This window comes from Giraffa tippelskirchi, chromosome 14, assembly GCF_054371585.1.
Source record: "Giraffa tippelskirchi isolate mGirTip1 chromosome 14, T2T-mGirTip1v1.2.pri, whole genome shotgun sequence".
Taxonomy (NCBI): domain Eukaryota; kingdom Metazoa; phylum Chordata; class Mammalia; order Artiodactyla; family Giraffidae; genus Giraffa; species Giraffa tippelskirchi.
Window position 1 is genome coordinate 24,957,099 of NC_137288.1, and position 14,651 is coordinate 24,971,749.

Genomic DNA, 14,651 nt, shown 5'->3' on the forward strand with positions numbered 1-14,651 from the left:
AAAAAAGATCAATATCAAACGACTAGACAGATATTTAGAATTAGAATTTTGAATGTTTTCCCCTATGTAGGAGAGATGGTTAATATACATTTGTCATATAGTATTCTCTCTGAAGACATTGTAAGTGAAATTCAAAAGATCATCTACTTCTTTTGCAACTACAAAGATTTGTTCCTGGTGGTAAGCATATAAAAATGCTTGCATCTGCATTTTTAAACCTTTACACGAGGAATCAAAGGCTATGAAAATTTATCCTTACAGAAAATTTTAAATAAAAAAACTTTTCCAAGAAAAAAGCTATACACTGTTAAGGAGAGTTTATTTTTACATTTTGCATTTCTGTTAAGAGAGATTTAAATTAACAATTTGAAGATCACCACTGTTAACTTGAATTGAATAGAAATAAAGACTCTGCTAGGTTATTTAGTCAGAAAGAAATTTAATACAGAGAGTATGGAGCTTATCAAAAATGTTGAAAGTTGACAAGTCACATTTTAGTCCATGTACCTGAGAATAACTCCCAGATCTACAAGGAGCTGTCTTTCAGATCTTATACCAGTGTCGCCTCTGAACACTAACAGGCTGGAGAAGGTATATCCAAAGCTACAATCTTGACCTTCATGAATTATACACAGTGGCTATCTCTATAGTCAATGTTTCATCAAATCCAGGAGATGAACCTCAACCAAAATGAAACTGCTGATGGGAATCCATGACCACGGTAGACCATAGCCACTGACACCACTTCCAGAATGATCATCTCCTGTCTTCAGTTCTGTCTTCTGAATCTCTATTGTTATTGCTCAGTCACTAGTTGTGTTTGACTCTTTATGGCCCCATGAACTGCAGCACACCAGGCTTCCCTGTCCTTCACTATCTCCCAGAGTTTGTTCAAACTCATGTCCATTGAGTCGGTGATGTCATCCAACCATCTCATCTTCTGTCTCCCCCTCCCCACACCCCAGCGGTATCCTCTTCCCTCAATCTTTCCCAGCATCAGAGTCTTTTCCAATGAGTCAGCTCTTCACATCAGGTGACCAAAATATTGGAGCTTCAGCTTCATCATCAGTCCTGCTAATGAATATTAAGGATTGATTTCCTTTAGGATTGACTGGTTTGATTCCTTTGCTGTCCAAGGGATTCCCAACAGTCTTCTCCCTTATCACAATTCAAAAGTATCAATTCTTTGGTGCTCAACCTCCTTTATGGACTAACTCTCATGTCCATACATAGCTACTGGAAAACCAGAGCTTTGACTATATGGGCCTTTGTCTGCAAAATGATAACTCTGCTTTTTAATACTCTACTAGGTTTGTCATAGTTTTTCTTCCAAGGAGCAAGTGTTTTGTTTTGTTTTGTTTTGTTTTTAATTTCATGGCTGCAGTCACCATCCACAGTGATGTTGGAGCCCAAGAAAATAAAATCTGTCACTGTTTCCACTTTTTTTCCATCCATTTGCCATGAAGTGATGGGACCAGTTGCCATAATCTTTATTTTTAGAATGTTAGGTTTTAAGCCAGCTTTTTCACTCTCCTCTTTCACCTTCATCAAGAGGCTTTTTAGTTCCTCTTTGCTTTCTGCCATTGAAGTGGTATCTGAATCTCTGTAAATGCATCCAATTGGTGGACAGTAATTTACATCTAAAACATCTAAAACCTTACCAATAAGGAATTTGATAAAATATAGTTTTTATTTTGTAAAACATGGAGATTGAGTAAACAAATTCCAGTATGTCTCACATAATATATATATAAAAAATATATATATATTTATATATATAATATATAAATGTTGAGTTGTCCTTTGAGAGATTAAGATGTTCTTTACAATTTGGGATATCCTTTACAATATAGAATTGTTTTTTTTTTAAGATTTTTATTTTTATTTATCTATTTTTACTTTTTTAATTTTATTTTTTGGCTGTGCAGGTTTCTGTTGCTCCGTGTGAGTTTTCTCTGTTGTGGTGAGCAGGGGCTACTCTTCATTGCAGTGCGTGAACTTCTCACTGTGGTGGCCTCTCTTGTTGAGGGGCACAGGCCCTAGGCACCCAGGCTCGGTAGTTGTGGCTCGAGGGCTTAGTTGCTCCATGGCATGTGAGATCGTCTTGGACCAGGGATCGAGCTGGTGTCCCCTGCATTGCGAGGCGGATTCCTAACCACTGGACCACCAGGGAAACCCTACAATAGTTTCTGGTTGGTTGAATTTTTGGTTATTATTAAGTAATTCAAGTAAGCAAATCGTGGCACTGCACTTTAAGTGTATGGGTCATTGTCATTTAAAGATTGAAAGCTGGATGCAGTGCTTTTATTATTATAAATACTTTATCTAATAATTTTAGTTTAGAACCCACCATCAGTCACAGTGCCTGCAAAATCTGAGTTCTAATTGTGATATAGGCACAAGATCCTACAGTTACTCTGAGTGCAAAGCCACTTCTAGCATACTTTATTGTATATTTTATTATTTGCTACTGTTACTATAGCAAAGCAAAGCTAGCTTTCGAGATATTTAAAGAAGCAGGTGTTTTTGTCACTCTGAAATCTGTTATTCACAAGTTTCCAGGCCATGATTTAGACAGTTCTACTGAACAACAAAAAAAGCTAACATTTCCATGGTGACTCCATTCACATGACAGTTATCAGATTTTTCTTGTTTTTAAGGTGACACTCAAGTAACTCTGAAAGTTTTCACATTAGACTCTAACAGGGCTTGTGTGATCTGAAGTGGATTTGAGCATATATATCAATAAAACTTACATAAACCAAATTGAATGAATGTAATCACATACATTCATTCTGCATTGTGGATATGAATGGGTTTGCTTAGTAACTATATTTATCATACCCTATAAAATATAAACATGATTAACAATAATGCTTCAACTATGATGTTGTCATGATAAATTGCTGTACAAATAGACACACACATTTACATGTAAACACAGAATACTCAAAAAGCACTGCTTTGCTGTCCACTTTGAACCTAGTGTTGATTTGTTTTGATTCTTTCAGATTTGCTCCATATTTAAAGAAGTATTTCAATAAATAATCCACATTGACATCATTTGATCTGGAAATGTAATGTAAAATGATTTTTTTTTTAAATAAGGAAGAATTTTTCTCTTGCATATCCTGATATTGTATTAAAGTACTCCCTATTCTCAAAATAAATGAGCTCTCCATAGTACAAAAGAACATCAGGGCTGATTTTGTTACTGGAAGAATGGTGGGTGAGGTAATGAAACCTCCACAGGTGGGATTTAAAAAGCCAGCTGATTTTTTTTTTCATGCATTTTCACATTTCTAAGTGAATGGACAGTGTTCCTGCTAAATAGAATCCTGCTAAAGGCCAGAAACAGGACAATAAAGGAAAGACAAAGTTGTATGTGGTTGCAAAGCTGAGAGTTAAGAGCTATTTGGCAACTGTTGATACACTGTAAAGCAGAAAGAGAACTTTTGAGATTTGCTAGCTCTCTATTGATTAAGAAGTCCTGATGTTGCCTTCAAAATATTTGAAGCCAGCGGTAATCTGGTTATAACTTTAGGTATAATACAGCCCAGACCCAGCTCAGAGAGAGAAATGATTGCCTCTGATCCCTCAGGTAGCATCCTGGCAAAGGGTAAAAAAATATTTACTTCAAACTCTCCTCTGCCTTTATAACCCATGTCTAAAAATCTCATTCTAAAACTGTGAAACATAAAAAGAAGCAGGAAAATATGACTCATTGTCAAGAGACTCAGAAGCGGCAGGAACCGTTACACACCTCACACATTGGAATTAGTAGAAACTGGATTCAAATAACTATGAAAAACAAACACAAGATACATCTTTCCCACCGGTGCGTGCTGTGTGTTTAGTTGCTTAGTCATGTCTGACTCTTTGAGACCCCATGGACTGTAGCCCGCCAGGCTCCTCTGTCCATGGGATTTTTCAGGCACAAATACTGGAGGGGGTTGTCATTCCTGCCTCCATCTTTTCCGCACTGTTACTTCTAAACCCTCTGTGCTTTTACTTTACAGTAGGCCTGCTTCTTTTAATGCTTGCAAAGTTGTTTACTGTTTAGCAGGATATGTTACAAATTAAAGATGCATATCATAAGCTTGTTTAGAGCAACCACTAGCATTTAATACAAAGAAAATATCTAAAATTTCAATACCAGGAAGAAAATGTAATAATGAAAATAAATACTCAAGGATCCCAAAACAAAGCAGGAATGGAAAAGAAATAAAAGACAGGTAGGAAAAAATATAACATCAAAAACAAAATGTTTGACATTAATCTAAACCTATCAATATTTATATTAAGTATAAACAGTCTGAAAAACGTTTAAAAATCCAAAATGACGAGACTTGATAGAAGAGAAAGTCTAACCTCATGCTGTTTATAAGACTTTTCAGACTCTTAGAAACACTTTTCATTAAGTTTTGCTGGGTAGCAACCTAAATTACTCGGAGAGTTCATAGAAAGGTCTTATACCTATACCATGTGGTCAATCATATCTAACTGCATTCTCTACAGCTTGTTGTGTCTGACTCTTTGCTACCCCATGGAATATAGCCTGCCTGGCCCCTCTGTCCATGTGACAGAGAACAATTCAAAGTTAACTGACATATCTATGTCAGTGTGTGTGTGTGTGTGTGTTGGGGCTATTTAAATCTTACCATCAGAAAAATGAAGTAAGCATATCATGCCAATTTTATATAAGAAAAATTGAGACTATAAAAATGATAAATTCACACAATCTTGCTCCTAGAAGTGCTAAGTGCTTCATTTAATCTATAGCATTTCTACCTCTAAATTTTGTATCCTTCTGTAACATGATGCCTTCTAAAAGCACGTGTACTGCACTTGAACTGTGACAGCTGGACAAGGCATCTACATAACATTACTTATAAATCACCAAATTTCTAAACTTATGGTATTCATGAATGCCTTATAACAATAAATCTGATTTGAGAGCTGAAAGGAGTCATAATAATAAAAATGATAAAGCATTAATTTGAGGACAACACATTACACAAATTGTTTTTAAAATAGACTGTGCTTTTCCTTTTTCAATTTTTCTAACTCCCCCATCTACTCACTAGGGAAGTTTTTAAATGAGATTAGATGTAGAGGGATGATTACAATCAAGGCCAATTATGTAAGTGTTCACAATATACATCACACATTGCTCTGTATTAAACTATGATTCTAACATTTGCTTCCGGCCACATTCAAAACTGTGCTGAATAATCATTTCTACCTGTAATGTACTTACTAATTGGTAAAATATGTCTTTGTCAATTGATCTCATTCTAAACTATTTTCAATTCATTAATGGGCAATATTGAGTTGATTTTCTCCAAACTGTCAAAGATTTTTCTTAGCTCATTGGAATTTAAATTTATACCTTTCTTTCTAAAATAAGTAAATAAATAAATAAAGCCCACCACAAACTAACAGACATCCTCATTTGTAGATCTTGTTGAGGATACTTTCAGTCTTATCTGACAGTTTAAGGATGAGAATAATACATTGAATGTAAAGAAATAATTTAATTTTCAATTTGATTTACCATTTAATAGTGAGATACATAGTTCTTAAACTGAACTTGCTTTTTTTGAGATTGTTTTCATTTTAATAGGAAATGTAGCCTATGTAGGGAAAAACTAATTAGTCAAGTATCATACAAACTTTTTATCAAAGCATTCACAAGTAATCAAATGTCGTTTCTGTGCATGATTTAAGAACATTTTTTCCTTTTATTAAATATTTGTTGTTTCCTTTTTCCTTTAGTTTTAATGTTGTTTTGAAATTTTCACAATTATAGAGCACTAATTAGGCACCAAGCATTGTCTTAAACATTTCATGTACTACCTCATTTTATCATAATAATAATTCACTTGACACTGTATACTCATTTTACGGTGACTAAGTCATGAAGAAAACAAATAGTCCATCTAAAGTGCTAAGGTGACACTATTGCTAACTTATGGAGTCAGAATTTGTCTTCCATCTATGGAAATTTTAACCCATAAGCTATACAACATCAATTCTGCCAAAGGCATTCATCCGTTCATCGGTGTATTTGCCAAATACATATTGAACCTGCTTCATCAGGCCTAGATCCAGAGAATAAACTGATTATGACATAGAGAGAGCTCAGTGTTCTAGAAAAATAGAAGACTCAGTAAATGAGTTAGACGTTAAAATTGCACAGCTTTGTATACAGTTATACAGTATCATGGCAGTTGACTTTAGAAGGATTCCCCCATGCTTGCTCTATGCCAGACAATGAATTAGGCAGGAAAGATTCAGTGTTGAACATTATATAGGGTTTAAAACCTCATGAAAGATATTGTCATGCAGGAGATTGCAAAGAAAACAATTAAATTAAAATACTGGGAAGTAAACATTGAAGAAATGAAAAAAAAGACAACCAAAACTGAGATGTTAGGTAATATTTTAAGGGGGAAAAAAAAATGTTGTGTAGAAATTAGTATAAGCATTGGGGTAAGAGGGACTGGTAGTATGGTCCAGGCGGCAGAGTTCAGGGTATGTGCAAGAAAACTTAACATGAACAGAAGTTCAGCACCAAAAGCAGTTTAGCATAGTTGACTAATGCAGAATGCAGGTTTAGGGCAAAATGGCTAGTTCAGAAATATCTCAAAAGAGGAATTCGCCATACGAGACCTCAGGCTACACTTTCATAATGATATTAGAAATGGGATTACTTTCTTAGTTGCATTGGCAGATTGCTCGTTGAAAGTATCTAGAAATACAACTGATTTTTGTACATTGACCTTATATCCTCCAACCTTGCTGAACTTGTCTAAAATTCTAATTATTTTTTTCCAATGTATACTGTTAGAATTTTCCATACAGATTGTTACCTGAGGACAGAAACAATTTTACTTCCTCTTCAAGTTAATGCCTTTTATTTCCTTGTCTTCTCTGGCTGCCCAGACTAAAGCCTCCGGTGCAATGTTGAATAAAAGTGGACACAGTAGATAGTGATCTCTTGCTCTGGATCTTAGAAGGAATGCATATAGTCTTTCACCATTATGTATGATATTAGCACCTATGAAAAACGTTTCTTTCCGATTTGAACGTCAGCAATCTATCTACCTAGACTTCCCTGATGGCTCAGCAGGTAAAGAATCTGCCTGCAATGCAGTCTTGCCTGAAAAATTCCGTAGACAGAGGAGGCTGACCGGCTACAGTCCAAAGGGTTGCAAAGAGTCAGACACGACTGAGTGACTAAACAGAATCTATCGACCTACCTACCTATCTAACTACTTACTCTGGGTAGGACTTTCAGTACTGTGTTGAAGAGTAGTCGAGAAGTATGTGTCTTTGTTTTTTCCTGATCTTAGATTGCAAGCTTCCAGTCTTTTACCATTGAGTATGATGTTAGCTCGGAGAAGGAAATGGCAACCCACTCCAGTCCTCTTGCCTGAAAACTCCCATGGACAGAGGAGCCTGGTAGGCTGCAGTCCATGGGGTCGCTAAGGGTCGGACATGACTGAGCGACTTCACTTTCACTTTTCACTTTTATGCATTGGAGAAGGAAATGGCCACCCACTCCAGTGTTCTTGCCTGGAGAATCCCAGGGACGGGGGAGCCTGGTGGGCTACCGTCTATGGGGTCGCACAGAGTCAGACACGACTGAAGTGATTTAGCAGCAGCATGATGTTAGCTGTGAATTTTTCATACACTGTCATTATACTGTCAAAATTAAATACAAAATGGAGACTGGGCTTGAGAATTCCCAAAGCAAATAAAAGCACATAATCTGTGTAATATCAATAAGCATGAAATATCAATAACCTCAAATACGCAGCTGACACCATGTTTATGGCAGAAAGTGAAGAAAAATTAAAGAGTCTCTTGATGAAAGTGAAAGAGGAGACTGAAAATTTGGCTTAAAACTCAACATTCAGAAAACTAAGATCATAGCATCTGGTCCCATCACTTCATGGCAAATAGATGGAGAAACAATGGAAATAGTGACAGACTCTTTATTTGGGCTCCAAAATCACTACAGATGGTAACTGCAGCCATGAAATTGAAAGATGCTTGCTCGTTGGAAGAAAAGCTATGACCAACCTAGATAGCATATTAAAAAGCAGAGACAGACATTAGTTTGCCCACAAAGGTCCATCTAGTCAAAGCTATGTTTTTTTTTTCATTAGTCATGTATGGATGTGAGAGTTGGACTATAAAGAAAGCTGAGTGTCAAAGAATTGATGCTTTTGAAATGTGGTGTTGGAGAAGACTCTTGAGAGTCCCGTGGACTGCAGTCTCAAGACTGTAAGGAGATCCAACCAGTCAATCCTAAAGGAAATCAGTCCTGAATATTCATTGGAAGGACTGATGCTGAAGCTGAAGCTCTAATACTTTGACCACCTGATGAGAAGAACTGACTCATTGGAAAAGACCCCGATGCTGGGAAAGATTGAAGGTGGGAGCAGAAGGGGCTGACAGGATGAGATGGTTGGATGCCATCAACAACTCGATGGACATGAGTTTGAGCAAGCTCCAGGAGTTGGTGATGGACAGGGAATCCTGGTGTGCTTCAATCCATGGGGTCGCAAAGAGTCAGACACGACTGAGCAACTGAACTGAACCGACTGAAACCATTTAACCAAACTAGGTCTAGCTTATTTAATGAACGTAAGCAAAAATTTGTTGGATTATTTCTTGTACATGCTTTTGACAATCATAAAAAATCTTATCTTACCTTTAAAAATGGTAAGAAATAATCACTTTTAACAAATCTTCTGCCATATAAAAACAATCATCATGATAACCAGTGAATGTAAAGGATATATCACATCCTCATTTTTACTTTATAAGCATCTGGTAACTTTATACTCTTAAATTTCATATCAGTCTCTGAATTTGAAGGTTCTTAGTTGGTGAACTGTTGTAATATGCAAAATAAATTCTTTCTAAATACTATTTATTGATTGGTGCCTTTAATTTTAATATTTCTGAATTTTTGGCATCATGTTATAGTAGTTTTCTTCTATTCCTAACTTGTTGAGTGTTTTTTATGTTGAAAGAGTGCTGCATTTTTGTCAAATTTTTTTTCTGTATTTATTGATATGATAATGTGATTTTTATTTTTACTCTATTGATATGCTAATCTTATCTTGTATTTATGAAAGCATTTGCAAACAATTGTTACACACTAAGAATGGAAAAAGAAGTAGCCTATTTAAATAAGCTAACAAAGCTCAGTTGCAAGTTAACTGGCCCAATCCAATTGGGCCAACAAAAGAATAGTTTTAGATCTTATTGAACCATTTCCTTCTGTTAACTTTTTCAAATGGCAGTGGAACAATGTGGTAAGAAGCAGATACTGAGGTGACTAAATTAATTGCTAATGGATACTAAACCTATAAGATAAGGGTTTTCACTAGGGTCATGAAAAAATACTTAGTTGTGAAAGACACTTGAAATATCTCCTATTAGAATAGCCACTTACAGACATATTCCCTAGGGTTCTCACTATAAAGGGCAAGACTTCTGTTCAGCATATTTTGAGTCTTCAAATTAAAAGTTGGCTAAGTTTGAAAATGTTTTAAAGAAGTAAGATGAAACAAAATAAGATCAGAAAAAGATGTATGTTAATATATAAAGTTTTGCTGATTCAGAGAGGATGCTTGCCCTTTATCATTTTCCTATAAGTCCATAAACTCCAACTTCACATAAAACAATGAAAATTGCTTGAGAGATATTTCAAAAGTTTTCTCGCTGAAGGGACTTATCACTTAAAGAGAAATAATGCTATTATACTGGACATTCAGAAGGATGAAGGCTTATTTTAATCTTAAAAAATTCACATCACAAAATAATGAAAGAATGAGCTGAATGGTGGTACATCATTAGAGAAGATGAAATAGTTGTTCTTAAATAAAAAAGGCAAATCCCTACAGATAATAGGGAACATTATCAATGCCTTTCAATTCTACACAAAAAGTAGATATGCCTTTAAATTTTAAAAGGGACTATGAAAAAGTATTTATTGTCTTGTGAAATATATTGATAGGTCATTTAATCTTAAATTTATATGGAAACAATGAAGACCTTTAAGCCATTGGTGTAGAAGTATGGACTGATATGAATCCAATGAATCTAGAAAATATAGAGGTCAGAGTTGCAAAAGGAGCAGTTGGGAATGAACAATAGAATGTTATGAAATAGAATCAGGATAATATGCCAAAGGCTTAAAAGCATAAGAGCCAGCAATGAACAGGTAGAATCTAAAATGAAGACCACAATATCACTTATATTAGCATCTAAAAAATGAAATATTTAGATATAACTCAAACAAAATAGACTTCCCAGGTAGCTCAGAAGAACCCATCTGTCAGTGCAGGAGACACAGGAGACAGCGGTTTGATCCCTGGGTTGGGAAGATCCCCTGGAGAAGGAAATGGTAACCCACTCCAGTATTCTTGCCTGGAAAATTCTATGGACAGAGAGGCCTGGCAGGCTGCAGTCCATGGGGTTTCAAAGAGTCAGACACAGCTGAGAGACTGAATATTCATGCTCACAAAAAAAATATGCACAAGATGTATGTGAAGAAAACTATGAAGAACAAAATTAGAGAAGAACAAAATAAATGGGAATATGTGCCATATACATGGATAGAAAGACTCAGTATTGTCAAGATGTCAATTCCTCCCTACTTGACCTATAGATAGAAAGCAATCCAATCACAATCCCAGTCAGTTATTTTGTGGAGATTGGAAAATTGATTTAAAGTTTATATGGAGAGGCAAAAGACCTAAAGTGGCCAACGCAATATTAAAGAATATAGTTGGAGGATTGGGTATTGAACTTCAAGGTTAATTATAAAGATATAGTAATCCAAGAGTGTATGGTATTGGCAAAAGAACAAGCAAATAGATCAGTGGAAAAAATAGAGGTCCCAGAAACAAACTGCCACAAACATAGTCAATTGATCTTTGACAAAAGAACAAAGGCCATAACAATAGAGCAATGATAGTCTCTTCAACAAATGGTCCTAGAATAACTGGGTGTCTTCATGCCAAAAGATCTTCCCTTGTAGCTCAGTGGGTAAAGAATCTACCTGAAAGGCAGGACACCCGGATTCAATCCCTGGGTTGGGAAGATCACCTGGAGAAGGAAATGGCAACCGACTCCAGTATTCTTGACTGGAGAATCCCATGGACAAAGGAGTCTGGCGGGCTACAGTCCATGGGGTCACAAGAGTCAGACACAACTTAGTGACAAAACCACCACCAGGCCAAAAATGAATCTAGACATAGATCTTACACCCTTCACAAAAATCAACTCAAAAGAGACCACAGACCTAAATGTAAAGCTTAAAACTACTAGATGTTGTGCTCAGTTGTGTCAGACTCTGGGGCCCCAGGGACTGTGACCTGCCAGGCTCTTCTGTCCATGAAATTTTCCAGGGACAAATACTGGAGTGGATTGCAATTTCTTTCTCCAGGGGATCTTCCCGACCCAGGGATCCAACCTCTATCTCTACTGTCTCCTACACTGGCAGGCAGTTTTTTTACCACTAGCTCCACCTAGGAAACACAGGAGAAAAGTTAGATGACTGGATATGGTGGTGACATTTTAGAGAGAGCATCAAAGGCATGATCATGAAAGAAATGATAAGCTGGACTTCATTAAAATTAAAAAACATCTACACTGTAAAAGACAATAAGAGAAATCACAAGCTAGGAGAAAAATTTCAAAAGTCATATCTGATAAAAAACTGTTATTGAAAATATAAAAAGAATTCTTTAAACTCAAAGGAAAGGAAAAAAAAAACTATTTAAATTGTTTTGAAATTGTTAAAAAAATTTTTTTTAAGTGATCCAAAGACCGTAAGTGTCACCTCACCAAAGAAAGTATACAGATGGCAAATAATATTGAAAAAAGTTTCCATACCACAAGTCATCAGGGAAATGCATATGGAAAAAAGAGTGATAGGCTATTACACATCTATAGTGTGTGCGAGCTCAGTTATGTCTGACTCTTTGAGACCCCATGGACTGTAGCCCACCAAGCTCCTTTGACCATGGAATTTTCCAAGCAAGGATACTGGAGTGATTTGCCATTTCCTCCTCCAGGGGATCTTCCTGACCAAGGGATTGAATCCGTATCTCCTGCATTGGCAGGTGGATTCTTTACTGCTGAGCCGCCTGGGAAGCCCACACATCTATTAGAACGGCAAAATATCTGGAACACTGACAACATCAAATGCTGGCAAGGATGTGAAGCAAGATGAACTCTCATTCATTGTTGATGGGAATGCAAAATGGTGTGGCTACTTTGGAGGACAATCTGGTGGTTTCTAATAAAAGTAAGCATGCTCTTTCATGCTTGACATCCAAGAAACCCACCTGTTGCTTGAAGGAAGACTGGGGTTAATGCTGAAAACCCTTTTCCTTGGTACTCACCAGGGAAAGAAAATAGCAACCTCTGTAAAATCACCCAGGACCCCATTTCCAGTGACTAGTCTTCTGAGCAATAATTTTAATCTACACGGGCAAAGCCTGTAGCCTGAGGATATGGATAGAAAGCCACAACAGCTGCAAGAGAGGTATGTCAATCACTACTAAAGCTGTAACCCCAATTTCTTCTCTGTGGGCTGTCAAATACGGTCAGTGACACTCAGGTAAATTTGAATTTCATATAGATAACGAATAATTTTTAGTACAGGTTTGTCCCTAAATATATTATGGATCACACTTACAAAAACACACTTACGAAATTCAAATTTGTCTCTCTAGTATGTTTGTAGGTGTTCACCTATGTATTTATTTATACTAAATCTAAAGACTCTGTGCTTATGGACCAAAATGCATTCTCTTTAACTAGTCTGACTGTAATTATTTCACTTTGTATATGTAGAGTAAATCATCACATTGCACACCAAATGTATATAGTTGATTCTTAAATAACATGGGGCCTGGGGACTTACTGCTGCACAGTTGGAACTTCACGTATAACTTTATAGTCAGCCCTCTGTATATGCAGTTCGTCCATATGCTGAGTTCCTCAAATCTTAGATTCCATATCCTCAGCTTCAATCAACCAGGTCATGTAGTACTGTCATATTTACTATTTGAAAAAATTCCATGTGTAAGTGGGCCCATGCAGTTCAAATTCATGTTGTTCAAGGGTCAATTGTACATACAATTCTTATTCAAAAAATAATATTATAAAAATGCATGATCAATTAGGGCATTGATTGAAGCTCAATGTGACTGAGGGAAGGGAGTCTGGGAGGAAATAAAAAGGCTACATTGCTGACAGAGTGTAGGAATATGTGCTGTGTGTGTGTGTGTGTGTGTGTCAGTCATGTCCAACTCTTTGAAACCCCATGGACTGTAGCCTGGAAGTCACCTCTGTCCATGGAATTCTCCAGGCAAGAATGCTGGAGTGGGTTGCCAAGTCCTCCTCCAGGAAATCTTCCTGATTCAGGGATCAAACATGGGTCTCCTGCATTGCAGGCAGATTCTTTACCATCTGAGCCACCAAGGAAGCCCAGAATATGTTCTAGGTCCAGTATTACATCTGGAGGAAAGATAGGAAAACTTGGCAAGGCCACTTCCCCAAGACTCAGGTTCACATTACCTGCAAAAATTATGCTATGATAGAACATCAGAAAATGAGGTTCTCCACCACTCACCACCACTAAACTCACAAGGGCCAGGTAAAGCCACTTGTGAGTTTACTAAAAAACTAGATACAGCAAGGAGAGCTGCAAGAGACAGAGTCTCTTTGGGGAGCAGCACAAAGGGAAGATTCAAAGTCAAGGAAAAAAAATGAAGGACAGATTCATAGAGTAATGTGATGCTTTGGTTCAGTGAGGGTAACCATAGCAACTACAAACCCCAAACCCGGCCCAGCTCCCAAGTCAGATAACACAACCTCCCCACTCCAAAGGATGCTCACAGTTTCTGAAGAGGTCAATGATCTCTGTAAATTCTCACCTTGCACCCAAATGCTCTCTGTCACAAATGCTATATGTACTGTTTCAAGTATAAAATGCGAAACCAGAAACAGGGCCTATTTGTTTGAGTCATCAATAGACTGGATAGAGAGAAAGAAACACAAAAACGGAGGGTTCAGTATGATTTCACACCACAACTGCCACTTACATTAACACTCAGGACAACCCCGCCTCTGTAATTCCAAGTGGCATCTTGGAATTACAAGATAAATAGGTCATCAGATGCTCTCCTATAGAACACATTAACCCCACAATTTGTTGCTGTTGTTGTTAAACTGTGTGTAAATAGCTGCAACATTCCTCCACGACCCATGACAGCTTTATCATCTCTAAATACTTGTTATTAAGCAATTAATTCTGAAGCTTATTCCCACCATTCCTCACTATTGAGAGCACGTAGGAGCTTTCCAAATTATAAGTGGAAAGCACATTTAAAGATGAAACAGCTCAGAAATGCATGCCAGACAGCAGACACCTGTTACTGATAGACACCCCAAGAGCTATTCTTCCATTTCCTTCAGCCATGACAGCGTCAAGATTGGTTAACAGATTGGATGTGTCTATCTCCAAGCACACAAGTATTTGCTTTAGTATCTGCCATCCAGGGCAACATTTTTGCTTTCAATAAAGAAGCATGAAGCTTACAAAAAGGCAAAAC

The 14,651-nt window shown here is 36.9% G+C and overlaps 2 long non-coding RNA genes across 3 annotated transcripts in view; one reads left to right on the forward strand and one right to left on the reverse strand.

The window, feature by feature from the left end:
- LOC145534207 (uncharacterized) overlaps positions 1-14,651 on the forward strand; it is a 178,644-nt gene that overhangs the window by 79,542 nt on the left and 84,451 nt on the right. The gene's annotated exons all lie outside the window — the stretch shown is intronic.
- LOC145534208 (uncharacterized) overlaps positions 1-14,651 on the reverse strand; it is a 50,768-nt gene that overhangs the window by 33,077 nt on the left and 3,040 nt on the right. The window contains exons 3-4 of the long non-coding RNA XR_014074342.1: positions 13,974-14,073; positions 6,876-7,014 (exon numbers count right to left, since the gene is read on the reverse strand). This is a non-coding gene — a long non-coding RNA (uncharacterized LOC145534208). The remainder of the gene's footprint in view (positions 1-6,875; positions 7,015-13,973; positions 14,074-14,651) is intronic.